We start from the raw sequence: 7,634 nt of genomic DNA, 5'->3' as shown, positions 1-7,634 counted from the left end.
AAATTGGAATTGACTGGTTTCTGTGGTGTTGCATGTTTTAAATATTAGCACTGTAGTATCCGGGAAGGGTCCTTTATTGTAGCTAGCTATTTATTCCCTCTCTCTTTAAGAATCTATTGAGTGTTTTGTGGCTCCTTGCCTCCTAATATTTATACTTGCACAATGCAGTGTCCACAAATAAAAATATACCCATAAACAATATAGAAGAGAACTTTGGGTTCTGAGTTGCAAGCTGCCCCCTCTGGGCAGAGGTGGATTACTTTTTATCTGAAGTGCTCAGTTCTATACACTAATATGCATAATACCCGAGGCCATAGCTTGAGCATTTCTTTTAGTAAGTGGCCTGGCTTAAACAGCAGAGCACTCTTCCCTTTTCATTTGCTTGTTCCTTGGGCTACTCCTCCATTATGCTGGTGGGAGTGGTGAACTGGACTGGTAAGCTAACCTGGTCTAAAAATACTGGCTCTTTATTTTTGATTTGGTTTTGATGGCCTGTTTTTGGCCTGAGTCAGTCCCCTGGCTCTGTTTGCTGTGCAGCAAATGGTAATGCTCACTTGTGGATGAGGATAAACCCTGGGGATGGGGAGCCTGGTGCCAAGGTCCCATTTGTCAGAGTGCCCCGAGGGGGCAGTTAGGCAGTATAGCAGGGCCGGTCTAATGGCTCCCTGCTGCAGTTGTGTTCAGGTCTACATCTCCCTACAAAGAAACAGAAAACAAAGAAATCTATTTTTATTTGCTTAGTGAGTAGTATTGATTGCAGCAGATGAATGAATGGAGTGGAAGAGGAAGAATAGACCATATCTTTTGGTGGCACCAAGGAAAGGTGCACAGAAACCTGTTTTTCGATTCTGGTAACTTGTCTGGTTTAAATCTACTGCATTAGAACTTGGCCTCTACATATCTTTCTGTTTCCCTCTATGTGCCTTTACAAACTGCAGTACTAGCCGTCCAGTGAAAGAACTGCATGGTTCTCAGCTGTGGCAAACTGTCTGAGGAGATAATTGTCCATCCAGCACTGCTCCAAGCCCAGGATAGGAAATGCGGCTGTCTGGGTGCAAGCAGAGGGCGAGTGATATGTCTGTACTGGCCATGGAGCCTGCACTGCTCCAGTCGTAAGGTTGTGGAGATTAACCCAGGTTGCTTTAAATCAAAGGGCTCAGGCCAGCTGTGCCCCTGGCACGTGGATAGCTGAGTGTTCAGTTTGCTTTGCTCCTGCACTGAACTCAGCCTGCTGCAGCTCCACAGTGGTTGGTGCTGCAGCTGGCTGGCTTCAGGCTAGGTCATGTATGGCAGCACTGCAGCATGGCAGTGGCTGCTCTAGGAGCCTTACCAACCACTCTGTAGAGAAACCCAGAGTTGTTTGAGAAAAGGAGGAAAAAGTGTTAGTTTTATATTGTAACTTAATGTTTGGTACCACCAAAATCAATGGAGAGATTGGATAATCTGACCCCAGTTTATTTCCCTTTTGCTACATTGTGTAAAGAATGAGTACAGGACACACTTCAAGAGTACATCTGTTGTTTGTTTTGGTGTTTTTTAATCTGGTAAATAATGAAATTTTTCTGGATTGCGCTTCCATTTTATTTAGCTGAAAAATTCAAACAACCATTCAACAGAAGAATTTCTTCATGTTTTATTACTTTTTTTCCCTTGGCTTGGAAAAGTTGTATGGATCCTTCTTTCAATACATAGCTGATGGATTGTAGAATTTCACTGAACTTGCTACATACACAGGTAAAACTGAAAGGACTTTTTGTAATCTTAAAGATTACCTTTCCCACATTAATTTAATCTTTTATACAAATTCTTGCCATATTTATAAATGGTTCTTGTTGGCACTGATTTGTGCCACTTTTCTAAGTGCTGGGTATAGCTGTTGCTGACAGGGGGCATGTTAGTGTTTTGGGTTTTTTCTCCTTCAAACCCTTGTATTAGAGATTCTAACTCACCTATGGCTTATACATGGGAAAAATATTACACAAAAAGGACATATTTAAGTAACTATCTACTGTATTTTCAAAATGATATGTGTATCCTAATGTTCCTAATATGTAGGCACTCTGTCATCATATAAGAGCATGTAGGTGATCTGTAGGTTTGTTGAGTTGTACACCTACACACAGCTTTGGAAACTACTAACTCATGAGGAAAGAACAGTGTAGGGCGAACTTGTCCTAAAATCAAAAGCTTTGTTTAAAAACCAAAATAAACCACAAGCTTTCTATTTCTATGTGTTTCTGAATGTTTATGTGAAAGGAAATATGTTTTTGCTGATTTTTTTCTACTATTTTTAAAAATTCTTTTAAGGCAGTCCAGGAAGTTAAGAGGAATTGGGTTAAAACAACAGACAAGCAGATGCATGAACTTCAACTTCTATAAAAAATGTAAACAAAGCAAAGGTAAAACAGTATTTAAAAAAACAATCAAAACAGATCAAAGATGTGGGGTTTTTAAAGAAATGAAACTAGGGGCTGTGACTTCAAAAACAAAGCATGGTTTTGTGGAGTCATTTGAACTAGAGACCCAAGTCTCCCATCTCCTGGTCAGATAATGAACCATCAAATAGAAAAGGAGATTACTATCTCTGTTAATATTTTTTTTAAATCCCAACATAATGAGCTGTATCTCAAGGGCTGGCAAGAAATATTTGATTGAATGCTATTCTTCTCTGCAAAACTCAGGTGCAAAAGTTTGTCATTCAGTTTAGGCAACCAGATGAAAATTCAGACTGCTGGGTCTGTTGCTCATAGTATTTCTTACTTGTTTTATCTCTTCCTATTATCATATCTGCTAATCATCCAAAAGACCCATCTCATCATATCCTGTTAAAAAAAAATTAGAATAAAATTTCTTACTCTGTACTATAAGCACTATTCTCTGAATCAAGAACTGACCTATTGTGTGAATCTGTGTCCTTCCAGAAGAAAGTTTAAACATTTGTCTTATAGCCCTTTTTTTTTCTCTCCTGATCACTAGACCTATTGCCTTTACAGTGAATTGCATTACTTCTGTCCTTTGGTGCAGTTCACAATGCAGATTTGAGAAATGCAGTTCTATGGTATATACAGCTTGATGTTTAATCATTTTATTTGTATACTGTATAAAATGAACCTATTTGACTGATTCTGATTTAAGGCTGCTCCCTCTGTTCATTGGCTGGAGGATTTTTGTTTTTTCTGTTTGTTTGTTTTTGCAGGGTATACAAAGGATGCCAAAGAAGACACACTGGAGCTCCGATTTGAGTACAATGACTCAGGCACATGAAACTGGATCATTCTGTACACAAAACAGGTTATTTCTCAATCCTTTCAGGAAGGATCAGAGTAAAATGTAATCTTACAGGTTAGTCATGCTGAGGCTGGGCCATAAGGAACTGCAGCTGGTTTGTTGCACTATAAAGATGTTAAGAACAGGGTAAAATTAACTGAGTCAGGAAAATGATGGTTCAGTAGTTAGGGACTGTAATTTTCTCCTGGAGAAGGAATGGAAGAGTCAAGTAAGTCATTTTGAAAAAAAAAGAGAAAGTTCTCTGGTTTGTCCTCTTCAAACTTTTGTGTTCAGTAGCTGCATGAAGAAAATTGTATCAGAACAGATGATGAAGGCAGCCAAAGGCCAAGAAATGGTGAGCAGGTGTGTTGCTATAGGAATTTGTATTTAATATGAGATAAGGCTGCTACTCTATCACTCTTACCCTGCTGAGAGAAATACCATTGAGGAAAAGTATCTTTCACATTCCAAAATTTCAGTCCAGAATTAACTGACTAAAGAGCACATCTTTGCTCAGTTTTACTGAAATAATTTTCTGAATGTTAGAAGGTTTATCATCACAGCTTTAAAAATACGTTTTGCATTCTCTGTCCTTGACTTGGACTTTTTCTGAGTATGATAAAGGATATAGATGGTATAATTTTTTGTATGTTCTGCACTACCCCGTTGTATCCATTTCTGCCTTTCAGTTTTTCCCCGCTTCACTTGCTTGCTTCATCTGCTGCCATGTTAGACCAAATGAGATCCGTGACATTCACATGGAGAAAATTTTTTATTTTAAAAAGAAGTGTTAATAAACTAAAAGTCTGATTTGTAGCTAAAATACTTCTATCTTTTGTGTGGGCCTTTCGGGATGGAAGTATGTTTAGATATTTGAAATTTAAAAAATAATTTCCAGCATTAGAAATGTCTTTATTTAACCTTGTGATATCTAAAGACTTTGTCTACCAACTGAAAATGTCTGAAGAGGAAAAAAGAAAGGACCGTGTTTAATCTTCTAGGCCCATGCTGATTAGAGTGAGCAGCGAGGCAATGCATGTTATTTCATAGCTTTAAACTGTAACTGATGCAGAAGAAAAGACCAATTTTAATCTTGGGAAAGATTGGATCTCTTTATTTCTAAATTTATTTGTAACGGAAGCAAACTTTTAATTATGAAGATTAGCATTCACTATGTAACTAATCAGCTGTGGATAGTAGCTTGTACTAAAACAGAGAATTATGAGAGAAGGGCCACTCTGCCAGTTCATTTCTTATACTGTTGCTGCTGGGTATAACTCAATACTGATTTGCTCAGCAGTACTTAGAAGAGCATTTCAGCTTATTCTCAATTTGCATTCGTCAATCTGTTCTGGAGATCAAGATGCCTGAATAGATGAAAACCAGTAAGAAATACAGCATCCAAAAAAAAGATATTAGTGAGTGAGAAGTTGAGTCCAAAATGTAAATACAGTGTGTTCTTGCTTGTGTTGTTTAGCCCAACCACTGTTTTTCTGGTTAGGTAAACTTCTAAAAAATTTAGTAAGAACTTCTTCAGGTAGGAAAAGGAGGAAAAGTTAAATTCTTGGGAGGATAAAGAGAGTAAAAAATATGTCTGAATAAAAAAAATATTTTAGCTTGATGGTTCAACAACTTGCTTCATTTTATTTGCTTATTGCAAGTATTTCTGAATGACACATTGGAAATTTACAGAAAAACAGAATGTGTATGAAGATCAGGTATGTATATCTGCATGCACCTGCTGATATATTTTACAGACCTGTACTCAGATTCCACACTAGGATTGTTTGTGCATTTTTTTTTCCCTCTGGTGGGGAATCATACCCATTTGGAAAATCTGACATGCTACATATTCATACACAGACATTCCCATCACATAAAAGATGCAGCTCCAAGTTCATTTGCAGGAATTAGTATCCATTGCTGATAGTTCCTGAACAGCTAAATAACTAAAAGTTGTTGCTCTTTCAAGTAATTTGTTGAATGAAAGGGAATAACCTAAAGTCAATTAAAATAAATACCTCTACTACAGCGTGTGATTGGCTGAAGAAATATATTTCTCAAAGAAAAGTATTTCTAAAAACTCAATCTAAATTCAGAAAAAATATTGTGCTCCTGTGCCATCAGAAACCTTAAAACCAATCACTAACTGCTGTTCAATAAGCAAATTGATTAAACTGTGTGGTGGGTTCTCTTGCCCCTTTCTTCGAAGTGCTCTGTACTTGTTACTGCTGGAGATGAGAGTCTAGGTTAGGTGTGGCCTTCAGAATTCACAAATAACTTGCAAATGACATTAAGAGAGACAACATTTTCTGACTAGAATTGCACCTATACTGGAGACCGAAGGATGTGGTTTAGTGGCTTTGCTGTGGCGAAGCTTTAGCAAGGACTAAGTTCCATGGCACTCTGGGCTTGAGGCCATTGGTCTGACCTGAAGATATTTAAAATATTTTTTTGTGAGAAGAACAGCCTTGGACAGGGCAACAGAAAATCATTGAGCTTAACAGCTGTGTCTGGTTGCTGACACAAAACTCAGTGAGCTGAAAAAATTAAAGCTGGTAATTAGAATAGAGCTGTTAAAGCAAGTCCCAGTATGCTCTTGCATTAAATAGTGATAGTATAGAATGGTATATGTCATTTATACAGCAAATTAGAAGTGGTTTATGTCTTCATACACCAAGCTGTGTTTTTAGAGGATTAATATCAAATCTTAAAACCATGCTTAGCTAGCTTCTAAATGCTGTGATCACAATGTTCTTAAGGATCTCCTCTGCTATTTCTCTACTTTTTTTTTTCTGAGATACTTGAAAAATGTAGTAAAAGTTTATCTTTTGTACATTGTCATTTGAAAAAGCATTGATTGAGTTGGGTCTTTATAATTTTGGCATTAGCATCCCCAAGAGTCTTATAAATCTTTGCTCTGAGTTGGAGAAAAGTTTAACTGATGCTGTTGAAAGACTCTGAAAACTTACTGCTGACTCATGAGAAGAAAAACATAACTTTTATTTTGTTTCTGATACTGTAGGAGTACATGATACTACTAGCTTAGCATAACAGCCTGAAAATTCTTGTCTGAATACACAATCTAGTGCAGCAGTAAGATTTAGTAGGAAAATTAAGAAACTTAGGTGCACTTTGCAGATAGTGAGGCTGTGTTGTAGAAGTGTCTGCACCTAGGAAATTCTGCAGTTATGTCTTGTTTTAGAAATCTTGAAACAGGCATGAAATAATTTCTACAGAGATAATGTATGCAAAACCTGGTTCCTGCTTCCTAATGCCTTGATGCTAGTTACTGCAGCATGGTTACCACAGCTTCATGATAGACACTTCTATTAGATTTTCAGGACATTTACTTTACAAACATATATCGAAAAGATTAATCAGTGCCATAAGTTTTCCTAATACAACTGCAGATACAGGCAATGGAATAGTATAATTTGCCTACTTATACCTGCCAGATGATATGGTATTCAGAAGCTTCAGGCAGTACTGCTACCTTTTCAACTCTACTTTTCCTAAAGGGAAAAGTAGAGTTGAAAAGGTAGCATTTATGCAGTTGTTATGGTTAAAGAATGTGTGATTAACAGAAGTCAATCTAATTCAGAAGGCTTATTCTGCAGTTAAAGCACCTGTATATATGTCCTTGTGGTCACATCCATGGTGGCACATTTGGAACTGCTGTTCAATCCACACATACAATACATTGTAAAAAGCCTTAGAGCAGAAGCAACTGCTCTTGTGTCCTATTCCAGCAGGGAAAAAATTAATTCTGTTCTCTCTGAAATATCCTAAAAAGATCAACTTGAACTGTATTATGTGAGATTTTCTAGCTTGTTTGTGTCTACCTATAATTACTGAAATGCATATGCCCTTCTAACTGTTTATTTGTTCCACTGCATGTAGTTCATCTGTATCTCAAATTTTTCCTTGTATCTCAAGGAAGAGATTTTTAGTTAGGCCAAATGAAGATGACTGTGTATTTGAGAAAATAAGAGAAGAGGACCTTAATAATTTATTTTAGATATCGTTTTTCAAAAGGAATTGTCTGAAAATAATAAACCCATTGTTGAAGTCTTGAATTATAAAGAAAACAAACAAACACCCCAAAAACGAAAAAACCCACAAACAAACAACAACAAAAACCAAAACAAAAAAAAAACCACAAAAGCCTTTGCTGTCATTCCTTGTCTGTGCACTGTTCTTTAGAGTTTTTACAAATCTAGTTACTAGTGAGAATGAGTGCTGAGATTATGCTTTTTTATTTTGTTTTCTGTTTCCCCAGACACTGTTCGAGCAGAAAGGGGATGGTTGACAGGAAAAGGTGCTACTGTATTAGCAAGGAAAAATATTTACGTATCAGCTTGTAA

General features: G+C 36.9%; 1 long non-coding RNA gene across 1 annotated transcript; it reads left to right on the top strand.

Moving 5' to 3' along the window:
- The first annotated feature begins 1,240 nt into the window (after positions 1-1,240).
- Positions 1,241-4,828, top strand: LOC128794095 (uncharacterized). Its single transcript, XR_008432986.1, has 5 exons — positions 1,241-1,734; positions 2,308-2,399; positions 3,197-3,291; positions 3,562-3,630; positions 3,957-4,828. It is a non-coding gene; the product is annotated as an uncharacterized LOC128794095 (long non-coding RNA).
- The last annotated feature ends 2,806 nt before the right edge of the window (positions 4,829-7,634 follow it).

This window comes from Vidua chalybeata, chromosome 1 (assembly GCF_026979565.1).
Source record: "Vidua chalybeata isolate OUT-0048 chromosome 1, bVidCha1 merged haplotype, whole genome shotgun sequence".
NCBI lineage: Eukaryota > Metazoa > Chordata > Aves > Passeriformes > Viduidae > Vidua > Vidua chalybeata.
Note: the sequence above shows the minus strand (reverse complement) of the source record. Positions and strands in the feature narration are given on the sequence as shown.